The sequence below is a fragment of the Pteropus medius genome, unplaced genomic scaffold (genome assembly GCF_902729225.1).
Source record: "Pteropus medius unplaced genomic scaffold, Ma_sr-lr_union100, whole genome shotgun sequence".
NCBI classification, from domain to species: Eukaryota; Metazoa; Chordata; class Mammalia; order Chiroptera; family Pteropodidae; genus Pteropus; species Pteropus medius.
Window position 1 is genome coordinate 14469056 of NW_024344240.1, and position 16142 is coordinate 14485197.

A 16142-nucleotide genomic window follows, 5' to 3' on the forward strand; every position below is an offset into this window, starting at 1 on the left:
AATCAAAACACTAATTTAAAAAGATATATGAATCCTATGTTCATTGTAGAACTATTTACAAGAGCCAAGATATGAAAGCAACCTAAGTGCTCATCAATAGGAAATTGGATAAAGAAGTTGTGGTACGTATACACAATGGAATATTACTTGGCCATAAAAAATGAAATCTTACCATTTGTGACAACATAAATGGACTTGGAAGGTATTATGCTAAGTACAATAAGTCAGACAAAGACAAATACCATATGATCTCACTTATATGTGGAATCTAAAGGACAAAGTAAACAAACAAAGTAAATACAGACTCATAGATGTAAGAACAAGTTGAGAGTTGCCAGATGGGAGGAAGTTTGGGGGGAGTGAAAAAAGTGAAGGGATTGAGAATTACAAATTGATGGTAACAAAATAGTCATGAGATGTAATGTACAGAACAGGGAATATAGTCAATAATATTATAACTATGTACAGTGCCAGGTGGGTACTAGACTAATCAGGGGGATCACTTCATAAATTATATAAATGTTTAACTACTATGCTGTACAGCTGAAACTAATATACAATAATATTGAATGTCCACTGTAATTGAAAAAATTTTAAAAGGTGTGGAGGGGGAAAGGTAAAAGGGAATAAGAGATTCAAATTTCCAGGTATAAAACAAATAAGTCATGGAGATGTGGTATTCAGCACAGAGAATATATCAATAATATTGTAATAGTATTGTACGGTATCAGATGATTGCTGGATATATTATGGTGATCACTTCTTTAGGTATACAAATGTTGAATAATTATGATGTATACCTGTAACTAATAAAATATTGTATGTCAGCTATATTTTAATAAACATCTAAAAAATAAAATGCTGGTTGAGGTCATTATTAATATACTCACTGATCTTTTATTCAAAATATTAATGATGATGACAACTACCAATATTTAATGAACATTTACTATGAGCCAGCCATATTTGTTATTTTATGTTATTATTTCAATAACTCCATAATATAGGCATACTCATTTTTATAATTTTAGACAAGTTAAATTAACGTTAGAACTAGGATTTCTATCCCGGCAGGGTGACATCCAAAGCCCCCATTCCATTCTTAATGATTCTATTTTTCTTTCCTTTTTTTCCCCATTTTTCTTATCTTAAGAAATATCTCTTCTTTGTTAAGTAGATTCCCTCAACTATGTTCATGTCCTCTGATGTAACTTTGATGTGAGTAACCTAACACCTTGAATTATGCTTTCATTAATTCACTGACAGAATCTATTCCAATGACTGGTATCTGGAACACTGTAAGAGCTGGTTAAACGAATGAATCAAGTTCAATGTGTTTTATCTACCAAAAATGCAATTGTGGCTGCCGTAACACTACAAAGTCGGTGGCTTAAAACAACAGAAATAAATTTTCTCACAGTTCCGAAGTCCATGAATTCAAAGTCAGTATTATTGAGCAGAAATCAAAGTGTCAGCAGGGTCATGCTCCATTTGGAGGGTCTACAGAATTAGTTCCTTGCTTCTTCCAGCTTCTGGTGACTGTCAGCATTTATTGAATTGTGGCCACATCATCACTCCAATCTTCAAGTATCTTTAAAATTCTCTGCTCTATATTAACATCACTTTTTCCTCTGTGCATGTTAAACCTCCTTCTGACTCCTTTGTACAGAGATACATGTGACTGCATTTAGGGTTCGCTAGGATAATCTCTCCATTTCAAGATCCTTAAAATATATCTACAAATTTTATTTGTTTGTTCATTTGTTTTGCCACAAATGTAACATTCATAGGTCTCAATAATCAAAATATGGACATCTTTTGTGGGAGCAATTTTCAGCCTACCACATCTAATATTTCTAATGATTCTGCCTTTGATATCTTTTAATATATTGTATGAAAAATAATAATGATGTAAATTATTTATAATTTAATGTTACAAACAACATTTCATTTTCATACAACCGTATTCAAGGCACTAAGCTTACCATTATGAGATTTTTTTTATTGAAAAATGTTTGAAGTTAAACATAGCCTAGGGAGTAGTAGGACTTAACTGTTTGATAAATGCCCAATTTTTGCATATATGTCCTTGTTAAATATAGACTATGAGATAGTGCTGTTTGTGAAAATAAGACCTCAAGAGTCACTGGAATTATCTCAACAGTTCCCCAGGCATAATGTAAGGTATTAGTTTTTGCTTAGTCATAAGTACCTGCTATATCTTTCCCCCTCCCCCGTTCTTTCTTTGATTTCATTCCTTTTCTTCTCTGGGAAAAATGTGGGAGCTAAATGTGGAGATACTGGGCTTAGAATGACTGATTCAGGGCATCCTAGGCAATTATAGCAGAACGATATATGCTTTAATGTAAAAATTAACATTTTGGCTTTTATTTTTCCTGCTGGTTTAAAATAATTAAAATTCTCATAATAACACTTCCATGTACCACTCTTTCCTTCAGGATTTGTTTGAAACTGACTATTCCTTATGTTTGAGAAACTGAAAGTAAAAATGTTTGTAGATTAACTGTCAATTTTTACCAATTTTACTTTATTGTCCAAAAGTCTATAGTGAAAAAAACAAACAGAAAAAAAGGGAAAGCTTTGAAGAAATGGTAAAATGAAAGGGAAAGTACATGTGATAGCTTATGGAATAGGCTCCGGAATCTGAAGACGAAGCTAAGAGAGTTGTCAAAGTGAAGAGCGGTGATGGGGATTCCTAGAATGTGCTGGTTTAGATAAAGACAAGCACAACTTTAAAATCACTAAATATTTTGAGTTCTCAGAAGTTAACTTGGGCAGAGGTCTTTTCCAGTGAAACCCTAACTACAGACTCTTATCCATTAACCTTATACCCTGACTGTCAGGCAATTTATCATGTAACCTGTTTCAAAGTAAAAATTCCACTCCTTTTCCAACAAAGTCACACCTTTGACTGCCCTATAAGAAGGATGCCCTAAGAACCAGAACCTTGCTTAGTAATCGCCCGACTACTATAGTTGTTGTATTTCAACCACCTCTCAAGATATATAGAAGCCCCAAGAGACTCCAACATATAACAAAATGCTGGAGAGAAACCTTTGTTCTAGTCTTAAATGTTTTTAATGGAACAAACTCATTTTGAAGTCAGGATAAGATTTACACCTTTGTGAAACTAGTGCTAATATCGTAATGCTAGCCCTGACTGACCACAATGGACACCAAACACCAGAGATGGTAGAAGAAATGAGTCATCTTATTTTCTGGGGCCCTTAAGTTTAGGATTCACAAAACTGATTAACATGACAGAGGCAAAACAAAACAAAACAAAACAAAATAAATCCATGTTTTTCATTAATTCACAGGTACTAAAGATCCATTAGGGTTGAAAACATAATTTCAAAAATGGCCAATACTTTTCTCTCAATCTCAACACTTTCTCACAATTCTCTGTTAAAAAGGTACCTAAAATATTGGCTTGCTATAAATATTAAATAAACATACCTACTCCTTCTCATGCCATGTCAATCAATGGTAGCTATTATCAGTAATTATATAATTATTAATATATTTTTATATAATTACTACTATGTAATAATTATTGTCATGTTGGTGGTTTTCTCCAAGGAAAAGAACTTTCTTATATCATATTAGAAAAGAACTTTCTTATATCAGATAATTTGCTACTGTGAGCAGATTGAAAAAAAAAAAAGTATGCTGTTGCTTCCTACTGTTGGGGAAAATGAGGAGCTGGAAGCTCTGCTACTTTTATTTTCCTCCAAACCTCCAAAAATACAAACACTTGGCATTAGAATATACAGACTGTGACATAGAACCTGATCACCTGATCATTCTATTTCTGTGAGTAGCTACGTATTTCTGTGGCTTACTAAAATTGTTTTGTTGTTGTTGTTGTGTCTTTTTTTTTTTAAAGCAAAATCAAAGCATAGGCTTCTGCCCTCTCCCCAAATCTCCCCTCCAAATCCACTGCCCCACCAGTCCCAGCCCTGCCAATCTCACCATCAAGCAGCTACTGTTTTACTGTATGTAGCTCAAGCTGTGCTCTGCCGGGTACCGGTCGTTCTTGGGGGTGTCAAGAAACAGAGGGCACTGCCCCAGCCCCAATTCCAGCCAAGGAAGCCATCAATTATGTTTCAGACACTGCTTCCATAAAAAAATATCACTTGAAAAAGTGGCTAAAGTAAAGCTTGAAACCCGAGGTCACAAGTGCGGGTGCCTATGCTCCCGGCTTGACTTCTAGCTGAAAAAGGGACAGGCAATGCCATTAGTAGAAGATGCCCAAGTGGCCCCCTCTAAATTTTCTTGCCAAAGTTCAGAGCAGCCACTGAGCTGCAGGCCTGAGCTCTAAAGAGGGCTTTCATCACTGGGCTGGAAGGCAGGACCTGGCCCCTGGTCTTCCCAGCTGGGTAGCACCTCTGCACTGTGGCTCCAGTATCCCCACTGGGTCTGAGGCTGAAGTCTCTGGGATGTTGGGTGGGGCAGGAGGGGTGCGGTTTCTGGCAACAGATAGGATTCCTGAGACCAAGAGATATCCTGGTACAGGGCAGCCACCTCCGGGGCCATGGGGGTGGTGTCCAGGGCGTAACCTGGTTCCCGGGCTATGGGGATGTCTGCATTCCAAAACAAGCTTGAGACATTGTCCAAAGGGCCACATTGGGGGCTCTCTTTTGAGTCACTTTCAGGAGCGATTGCACCCCAGGGCAGTAAGGGGGTGTCACTCCGGCATGCATGGTGGGCCCCAGTGCTTGGGCGCAGCTAGGGCTCCAGGACAGGCAGGTGGGGACCCCCAGGACCTTGCGGATGGGGCAGCAGAACCCAGGCCCAATAATAGTTTTCAGAAACCATACCATAGAATATGTGAATCTGATTAAGAAAATCTGTAAGTATCGAAGATCTTCATAAACAAGAGTGTATGTGTCACTTTGTAAGAGTTTTCAGGCTGCTCCTTGTCTGATCTATTTTCATCCTGGGGTCGTACAGCCAAATACTAGTGAAGCTGGTATTTGACTGTACCTCAAAGCCAAAGGACTTTATTCATTCATTTGTTGCTCTCTAAACATGAATATATTGTTTATGTATACTGAGTGTTATATTGTTGAAAGTTACAGTCTTTTTCCCTACTGTCTTTGCTGTCCGTTCCTTGTTGAGTTTTGTTGTTGTTATGACCATTCTAGCTACTCTATTAATCAGAAAAATTTCATATATTTATAGCCAACCCCATTATGAGAAACTAGTTTTGTCTCAGTAACTTCTTATGTTGAGCACATAGCACAGCGTCATATATTATAGGTGTTCATTAAATTATTCATCATTGTGACATATCAAAAAATAAATATAAACCACAGGGGTAGGTAAAACTATTTTAGAATTGAGACAATTCCATAGGGTGCCTATTACTACATTTGTGTCCAGACATAAAAGTTAATGAAAATTTTCCAACTCAGTAATGGCAAAACTATTGAGACTCGGGGCTTTGGGGATGTGAGTTTGAGTAGCCCAATCAATGAAGGACCTATGACTAGAAAAAATGCAGGTTGAGAAAAAAGAGACATAAAACAGGTAAAGGAAGATAGCAGCAATAATTTAAACTACTCCCTTATAGCAAGTTGTATTAGCACATTATTTCTTTTTAACTTCCAGATTTGCCCTGTTTCATATTGAGTAGGGACAGTTATTTTTGCAACTTAGTTTACTGTTACAAAATATCCAAAGGTGTATATAACTATAATAGATGAGGAATTAAAATTTCCCTGTGACTTGATATATATTAATCATGTTTCTAGCTTTTGTAAACTTGATGCTTTAACATCTGCCATACATGAATGTGCTTGACAGAACTCGTTTTGGACAACCTGATAATATGTCTGCATCACTGTGCCTTGGCCTCCTGATTCCCTTGTGCTGCCACCTTTCTTCAAGAGGATTCTTTCTCCTGTGGGCCATTTTAAACAGGAAAGAAGGAAGGAAGGAAGGAAGGAAGAGAAAGAATCCAGAGTCCACACTCTCAACCACCTCCTTATTGGGAGTATACACTCTTGGTTACTATAAACCTGCCCTAATCACCCCAAGACTGGGTGCCAGACAAATAGGGATATCTTCTATGCCTCAAACCATAAAATCAGCCAATTCTAAGCCTTCTCACACTGCCTTACTCATTCCTTCTGCAGAAACCGCAATTAAGGTTCTCATCCACAGTTTTTCTCTTTCCATCTGCCTTGTGACAAACCCTGGTGCTTCTCTGTGTGCCCTCTGTCCCCCCATGACATTGCATGCCCTTTCATCTTGGGAATTGTAATTAACTATCTTTTCAATAGAAATCATGATTTGTTGACTTTACTATACCTCAATGTTCTATTAATACACTATATTTTAAAACATCCACATTGCCGGACAGACAAATATCTTTAGTTGCATGAAAAATGGCTGCATCATGCAATAAGGAAGATGCTATTGTTATTACTATTTTAATTATGAGTAGAAGGGAATAAAAGAATATGAGCAAGCTAAAGCAATGAATGTCACATCATTTGTTTGTTCTCAGCCCACATTTCCACCCTTCGGTGCTAAATTATCTTCAAGCAGTCTTGCAAATTAACTCAAAATATAGTTGCCTCTTATCTATCTGGCATTTTTCTTTGCACTGGAGATTACAGATGAATTAAGATATAATTTATGTTTTGGATTACATTCTTCACAATGAACAGCTAAAACCATGTGATAATAAAAATCACATAAACTGAGAATATTAAAATTGAGTTTTCAAAAGTGATAAATAGCTGGCAATTGGCTTTATAAAATAAAATCTTCATATTTTTAGATAGCCAACATGCAAGCAATAAAAACATTTACTCATTAATTCTCATAATATTTATATATTATTTTTGTATTGAGGAAACTGAGGCAAAGAGACATTAAGTAATTTTCCCAAGTCATTGGAAGTCAGAATTTGAACACAGGCAATCAGGCCCCAGATTTCATGCCCTTAGCAGAGTCTACAACATGTTTCATCTTACTTGCTTAAAAAAAGTTTATTTTTTAAAATATTTATAAACAATATACGGTTGCATTATTTTTGTCATCACATAACTCAACAGTAATTTTCAAAACTATGAACAAAAATGCCAAAGGGATAGTGTAATGCACATATTATGAAAACTTCATTCACTTGTATTCTTTTAATAATTTATCTAACACTACTGTCTTTTATTTTATCTTCACAAAAATAACAGAATTTATTCTTTTATGGTTCAGTGGTTTCATTAATGATATAGCAACTATTTTAAAGTATTTTTGAGCATTTACTGTAAAACAGTACTATCTCTATAATTTAAAAAAACTCATTGTAACTACTCATATAACTTCAGGATATAATTCAAGCTATTCTCTTTTAGTCATTTTCTTATTTTAATATGGATATAATAGGCTACTTTACATTTTTGATACTAGAACACTACATGTCAGGTATGACATTTTACTTCCAATTAGGAAAATATTATATTTTTGCAATGGACCTTCCAAGTTTAAAGTAATAATTTTGAATCACCATGTTAGAAAGGCCATAGTTACATAAAAGATATATATGTTCCAAAATATGAAATAGATTACTTTTATATATAAAGGTGTTTTAAAAGAAGAAATTGATTTCTGACAGATTGATTTAGAAGAAAAATTACCTGCCTTTGTAAGAGTCATATGAGTATAGATATTTATTTTTCTTACTTTCTGATTCTTGAAGAAAATAAAATCTCAGAAAAAAAATTAATAGGAAAACAAGTAAACAGGAAAATAAAGTACCATGCAGGTGTGATAAACTTAAAGGAATTTTTGCTAGAGTAGAGATTATACAAGACTGAAAAGTATTTCAGGGTGACTCATATTCCCAATTTTGAAAAAAGTAGTACTTCTGAAAAATGGCATAGATCCAGAAAAGCATCCATTAACAGCTCCTTATACGGAGACATGAAGATAGATTAGAAGCAGGCAAGCAAAAATACAGAAATGTTTTCCTGATATCTGACTTCCATCTGGACCGAACAGTGAAATAATTTGGAAACTAATGTAGCGAGGATTTCTCTAAGGGTAGTTGAGCAGGAAAAGTGAAAGTCTGGGGGCAGGGTGTCAGAAGGAAGAAAGAATCCTCAGAACATCAGGGCATGATATTTGCTCTGACAGAAATTAGAGGCAAAGCTTTGTCTGGGAAATTATATGTAATAAAAGAACTATTCAAAATATATCAAAGCAAAAAATTTTTTTATATTTACTCCTAGCCTTCTAAAATTTAGACTTTTTAAAACTGTATGTATGTATATATGTATGTATGTATATATGTATTCATTTATTCATATCAGTGCTATATCAAGTATGATTTGTGCCCTGAAACTGACCCATGTATTCTTAACCACAGGTCAACCATGAAATAAGTATAGAAAATAGAAGTATTTAGAAATGTTTATAGCAAATCGACATTCGTATGGCGTTATTATTGCATTTTATTTTTATGTATTGAATTGTGTGCCCCCAAAACTCACAAGTTCAAGTCCTGACCACCAGTAACTCAGAATGTGACCTTATTTTGAAATAGGCTGTTGCATATACATTGATTTAAGTTAAGTTGAGGTCGGTGGGCCCTAACTCAATATAACTGGTAAACATATAAGAAGGGGAAATTTGGACACAGAGGCACACACATAGGGAAAATGCTCATGTGAGAATGATGGCTATACTTCTACACACCAAAAACCACCAAAGATTGCCAGCAAGCCACCTGCAGCTAGGGAAACGGCATGGAACAGATGCTCCTTCATAGCCCTCAGAAGGAACCAACCTTGCTAACGTTAACCTTGATCTCAGACTTCTAGCCTCCAGAACTGATACAAAAATGTTCTCTTGTTTAAGCCACTTAGTCTGTGGTATATTTTGTTAACAGCTGCCCTAGAAAACTAACATATTTACAAAAATGTCAATCTATAATGTGTTGAATTTTTTGAAAAAATTAAAAAATAAGTAATGAAAATGAGGCCTGGTCTTTAACCACAGCTATTTTGATAAGGATTGTTCTAAAGCGCAAAATTCCCAAATCAAATGCATATAATTTGAGTTTACCAATGCTAAATCCTAAGCTTTTTTTTTTTTTTCTAATCTTATGGAAGTCTTGGGAACTAAGTATCTTTAGGAGACATGCAGATAATATAACTGAGTGCAGGCACTCATGGTGAGACACAGTGAATGAAGGGAAAATTTGCCTCACTGGAGAATATATGTATTAAATAGAATCATATCTGTTGATATATTGGCCAAATAAAACACATCTGTAGACTCACCCATTTGAGGTCATTGCTCTATATTTTTTCCCTTGGTTATCTCAAGCATAGCAATTATTTTATTTATTTTCTAGTCTCAAGTATTTACCTAAATGCAGAGTTCCCTTCTGAACTACAGTTCTGTATATTCAACTCTATATTCAACTTCTTCATTTGGTTGTCTTTGAGGTATAGAATACTTGATATGTCCAAAATAAAAACATTGTTTAACTCCATAAAATCAACTGGTGTCTAACTTCTACCAGTGACTAACACCCAGTGTGGAACTGTCATAGTGATGACCTCCTTTCTCTGGTCATACAATATTGAATCCATTATGTTTGTTCTAGCACACATACATTTTTGAAGGTCTTTGGTGAAGAGTGGTATGTTTTCTTTTGTGTGAAATACCAAAAACAATTATGTTCTATCATATCTTCCTGACTTAAAAGGCATCTGATACATATAGTTATAGATTATTTACTGAAGATAGGTTGTTAAAGAATCATAGTGAATTATGTCTTTACTAAAAATAAAGTTATCTTCTTTTCTCCATTTAATACTAATTGCCATGGTGTTATGTTTTCTCCTAGTTAGCATTCCTATTCCTCACTTCATTGTGTGTGTGACAGAGTTATGTCCATTACTTGGCATATGGAATATCTCTTTCATGTTATTTTATGATTTGTTATAGACAAAAAGGCAATATAATACAAATTAGTGGCAAAAGGTCCAGTTTCTGGAGCTAGAGTTCTTACATCCCAATAGAAAGTTGCAACATAAATAATAGAGCGACAAAATATGATCAAATAACTAATGCATAGTTATTATTTTTAAAATGCATAGATTTTAATTTAACATAAACTTAAATCAACATTACAAAGTTTAATGTAATTCAAGTGCTCACATATTAATTAGATTATAGTAGGAAAAAAATGGCACCTGATGGAAAAATTTTTTAAAACTTTCCCATCATGAAAAAAAAACTTTCCATTATAATTACTAAGAGAAGTGTAAAATTAAAACTCTTCTAATTTATTAATACATGTCAAATTTTTTATTTTCACATTCTTTGGCATATACTTCTTTTGTTGATTTATTTTTGTCCTTTAGAAACAATTAGAAATTTTCAGCAAGACTTAGAGTCAAATATTCTTATTTCTGTTTTATTTATAATACCAAAAATGTAAACATAAATTAAATCATCAAATTTTGTCATATTTACATAATGAGAAATGGTATTTTCATTAAATTTTAAGTAAAAAATGCAAATTATAAAGTGGTTTCTACCTGTCTGTTAAAGGCATCACCAACCTGTGAGTCACAATATTTTTTATATCAAAATCATAAGACCAGCCTTCCAATCTGCCTTTTAACAGACCTCCCTGTTTTCCTGGAAGTTTTCCTTCAAAAACCCTTATGAGAATCTCAAGAGTATAATTTATTCTTGGTCATCCTCGGGCATGCCAGTAGTAATGGTAAGAAAGAAATATATCATATTTCTTTAATAAACCATAACCATAATCATGATAATGATTATCTTCACTGGGTTTTAGGTTTGTTGGTGATTATGATTTAGCATTTATTTTTTTTGCATACCTTACAATCTTTTAAAGTTAAATATTTTAACGCATAAATTTAAGTATTTCTAATATAAACAGAAATATTAAAATATTTAAAATGCATCATTAAATACATATAGTAAATAAAATATCATTTTTGTATACATACCTATTTCATAAAACTTGTTAAATTTACATATTTGGTTTTAAGCTTATGGACTTCAATTTTTGATGCTACTTTTCCTTTAATATTCTGAAATAAATAATGCAAGAAAGGACGATCATTGTGTAGCAGATATTTGTGTTCTGCAAGAATCTTGTTTGAATGGATCCACCTTTATTATAAGGGAAAAGCTTAAATCTGACATTATGAGAACTAATCATGTTAAATTTCAGCCTATTGAAGGTTAACACAGACCTGTTTTATCAAAGGGTTAACAGTAAACGGCTATCTAGTGATGGATAACACAAGTGAAATCCCATGCACCATTCTCTCCCATTTAGAATGAAAAACTGAAAATTAAGAAAATGCTTATATAAGTTTTTAATCTTAACAAAAATCATTTTAAATGACATATAACAAATGTGTATTTAGTAAATGAGACCACAAAAATAGTAGTATGTTTAATAACCACTCATATTCAGGAAAAAGTCTATTTATTCCTAGAATTATTATTTAACACATTATCATATTAAAACTTCTAAAATATATTATATTTATGAATATGTACATTCTTTATTAGATAGAATAATAAATCGTGTAACCTGGACAAGTTCAAGAATCATCTAAAATGTATATGACAAAAATAAAGTGGGAATTAGCACAGTGGCTGTCACAACACATATTTTACAATATACTTTAATGATTCATCTCATCCAATTCAATCAAGACATATTAAGCAACCATTGTGTATGTGATATGTTATAGGGTCTGTGGAAACATGCTAAGGATAAAGACACAAAAATGGGCCCTACCCTCTTGGAGATAATTTTCTAGAGAGGAAGAGAAAACTAATCTAGGATCCAGAATCCAGAAATATATATCACTTGTAAATTGCTCTAGGCAATTAGAAGGAAATAAATAGAATATATAAGCAGGAAAAGAGGGATCATCTACCTTTGATTATCTGCTCAATAACAGCTTCTTTGAGGAGGCAATAAGCAAGCTAAAGTCTCAAGAATGAGAATGATTAAGGCATATCAAAGTAGGGGGAAGACTACACCAGGCCAAGCAAACAGCAAGTGTTGAGAATCTGATGAAGAAAATAGATCTAGCTTCACATAAAGCAGAGATGTGTGTCTATTTGTGACTCATTTGCCTTTCGGTGGCCTCTAAGCTAGGTATAAGGTGAGTGCTTTAGCAATGCATATGTTCTGTGCAAAACAGAGCTTCAGAATTATTTGGAAACATTTGAAAAACATTCAAAGTCTTTCATTATCATTAGATGTATAAAATTGGCATATTTGCCAATGGAAGAAAGAGATAACTCTGAGGCTTTTTAAAATAAAACTTGAAGCTCTGCCTTTAGAATTTCTCAGCCATGCTTCATATTCTCACTCTCAAAATCTGGCAAATATCTTGAAAGGATTCCAGCCATGTGCTTGAGTCCAGCTGCTTCCCCCAGCAGGCTTTTGTTTGTTAAGCACCATAGATCCCAGGACATTTCAGTCTATCTTTTAGAAAATTTCTCATAACTCCCCAGACTTTCACATAGTCCCAGAACTGAGAAAATGCCCTATGGAGAAAACTGGTCAAGCATTTGGGTCTCCTCAGTTTTCTGCTTTGTTATTCAAGCACCTCATGTCAACTAAAATCTTCCTGGTTTCTCCTCCCACAGCAGAGTATCTCTGCTTATACTAAATTTGAGTAGCAGCCCGTGCCTCGAATCAGCAAATATCCACTCTCTTCCAATAAAGAGGACTTGAGGCAAAACTCCATTTATCACCTACCTAATCCTCATAAAGCGCTATTTCCCCCTTTGGCAATTTGATTCAACAGACATTTGTGATAGTGCAGGACTAGTGTTCCATAATCTGAGAAAAGACCAGGCATTTCACTTTCCCCAATGCAATATTACTCTGTTTAATGTCTATGAGCTCTCTTAGGGGAGATAAAGAGTAAAATATACAATATGTACTTCATATGTTAAAATAGGTCTCCCTGTAATGTATCAGCCTTACCTTCAATGAAGAGGCTCTAGCTCTTTAAACTGACCCATGTCTAGGAATTAGTCAAGGACCATAACTACAGGAGGCTCAGTTCAACCTTTTGTGGTCACGTTACTTACATTGTTGTTGCTATTGTACTGTTATTGTTGATGATGATGACGATATTTCAGTTGTATAGTTCAAGCGAGGCCTTAGTTTATTGCCCAGAGACCTGATAATCAACTAACTACAGTTATAACCAAGATCTATGCTGGTAAAACCATTTGGATTACCAGACTTAATAGAATGTTACTACGAGAGCTGGCAGCTTGTTATAACAGTGAAAGAGAAAAAACAGGAGCAGTGGTCATTAAACAGAGTGAGTGCTATGCCAAGCTCTTGATGTTGGAGGTAGGGGACACATAAATATATGGTTGGGCTCAGCTAAGTAGCACATGTATTTATTCTGAGGCTGAGGCTAAAAGACTTCTTAGCTACTTGAGAGAAGCTTTTCTCATGTCAATGTCAGGAATGTTAGGGCCCTGACCCATCTCCTCAAACACACTTAAAGCTCCTCCTGTATCACATCTAAAAACAATCCATGCAGTATAGAGTGTGGATACATGAAGGCAGGCATAATTGGGGACCATAATGTAATTTACCACAATAATATCATTAAATGTATGGTAATTGCTTACTTTCATTGCCATAAGTCTATTTTATTTTAGTTTACTAAGAAATGATGGACTGCCTCGGAAATAATAATACTTACTTAGAAAAAATGTGAGACCTCAAACTCACAAACCTGTTATAATGTGATGCATCATATATAAATTACTTAACCAATTTACCAGTGGAAATATTATGTTCTCACTTATGTAAATGCTTTAACCTTTGAACACTAATTTTAACTCAATTTATTCCTAAAATATATACATAAATGGAAGAATCTCAAGGTCAACGCTGCCTGCAAGGAGATAGACAAAGCACAGATTTTAAACAGATTTTCTCACAGTTACAAACCTTAACTTGGAACCAGTTTCCCTCTTAGGCACTCTTTTGAGGAAGGTCAGTGAAGACATAGATGGTCTTAATTTTTGCTAACAGTCTTTTTTCCCTTCACATTTTTGATAATAGTATTCTTACCTTTGTTTAATTATTCTTTATTTTCTACCACTTGCCTACAAAGAATTCTTCACTTTCTTTTGAAGGCAGAGTCATAGAAAGTTTGTATTATCTGTAACTACTCCTCTTTTCTAACTTTTCAATAGAGGACTTGTGTCTGTGACAGGAAAACAGAGTACAGATGAAGTGAAACTGATGCGACCTCAGGCTTGTGCATTATTATTCAGGGACAAATGACAGAGCTATTATGGGTATAGTCATGGAAGTTTCCTATCTGTTTGTATCTTCTAATTTTCACAGAAATATAATACTAGTCATCTTCTCATCCACAAGTTAGAAAAAAAATAGAAAATTTTCTCTCTCCATATATTTATGTGCTCCCTACCTCCAATAGAATTGGAGACCCATGAATATGGGAATACATTCTTATTGTTATTCTATGTAATCGAGGTTCTGGATTGTTATTAAGCATTACTGAGTTAATAGCTGACAGATCAAGATATTAGCACCTAGAAATGGAGTGCTTACATAACAAAAATCCAAAATATGTGATACAAGCTTTGGGACTGGAGAGTTGGAGTTATGAAAATAATTACAGAGTCTTGGGAATGGGGCTGGGAAAAAAAAGGCCAGTTTACAAATAGAATTAAGAAGGATTGTGGAAAACCTAGAAATACTGGGACATGCTGAATCTGAAAATAAAACTTTGCTTTTATCATTGATCTCTCCAGCCATCGACAATTCAAAAGTTAGGATACAGCCTTGAAATGGAGCTCAAAAAACTATGTGATCTTTAAAATATTTCCTGAAAATAGAATTAAAAACACCAATGGCGGCCTCACCATTTGTTAAGACTTCTGAAATGAGTATGGTGGCACTTATTAGATCTTTATACCTGAGTAAATAGACTCCTAATAAAGTAAAACAGAACATCCCACAAAACATAATTATTCCTTTAAAGACTTGTGGGCGAGGCTCTTGACACCTGTAGTTGAAATTGAATATATATTAAATTTTTTTTGAGAGATCTACATTTGCAAGATGGTTACCAGTCTGCTCAAAATGAAAAAAATAATTAATTTAAAAAAAAGAAAAGAAAACTCCTCCACTTACTCCAGGCAGAGACTAAATAGAAAATGCCAAAGAGGCAAATGGGAAGATTCATAGAGCAGGGCCTCTTTCAAGAAGTGGAACCAGCTTCTGGTCAAGAAAATTTTCTACCCCAAGATTGGAATTACATGACAATTTTTGCCTGACAGGATTTCAGAATTCTTAGGGATTTGTGGCTCCAATATGTCTCTCATTTCTCTTTTCAAATGAGAGTGTTTATTAAACTTACTCTGTCCCTATTCATTCATTGGGAATATGGGAGAATAACCTGTCTTGATAATTAATAAAACTCCATATAAAAATAACTGATATCACACCTTATGATCTAGATCATAAGATCCTGAGCAACAGTTAGTAACTCTGGGGCAAAGTGAGTAAATTTTATGTATGGATAGATCATAAAAAACTGTGACCAAAGAGTGAACTATGGTAGACTCAGTTATTATTTGCCACTCTTAACCCCTCCCTGCATCAATGTCTCATGCTATGTGACTTGCTTTGGTCAATTGGATATTAACACTAATAATAAAGTAAGCTATTGAAATATGGTTACGTGAATGAGCTCTATTTCTTGTTTTACTAGTTGTCCTTCAGCTAAGATTGACATGCATGAAGTAGACCTTAGCTAACTTTGTAGTAAGAAGCCAAGCTCTAAAAACCTGCAGCTTGAGGAAGAGCTTTACAATTGACTCCAGCCTAAATGTGCCAACTGGAGCTGTATTCAGAACCATGAAAATAGGAACAGATGCTTATTGACGTATGTCTCTGAGTTTTGGGGTGAATTTTATGCAGCATTTGTGTGATGACAGTGTTCTGATACAGTTATAAACCATGAATTTTGTATTGGATGCAAAACTATCCTCAGAGAAAAAAAGAACTTCCTTGATTTAAATCAATATAG

General features: G+C 34.3%; 1 pseudogene; it reads right to left on the reverse strand.

Moving 5' to 3' along the window:
• Positions 1–4341: 4341 nt before the first annotated feature.
• Positions 4342–16142, reverse strand: part of LOC120607408 (E3 ubiquitin-protein ligase RNF138-like) — a 66842-nt pseudogene continuing 55041 nt past the window's right edge.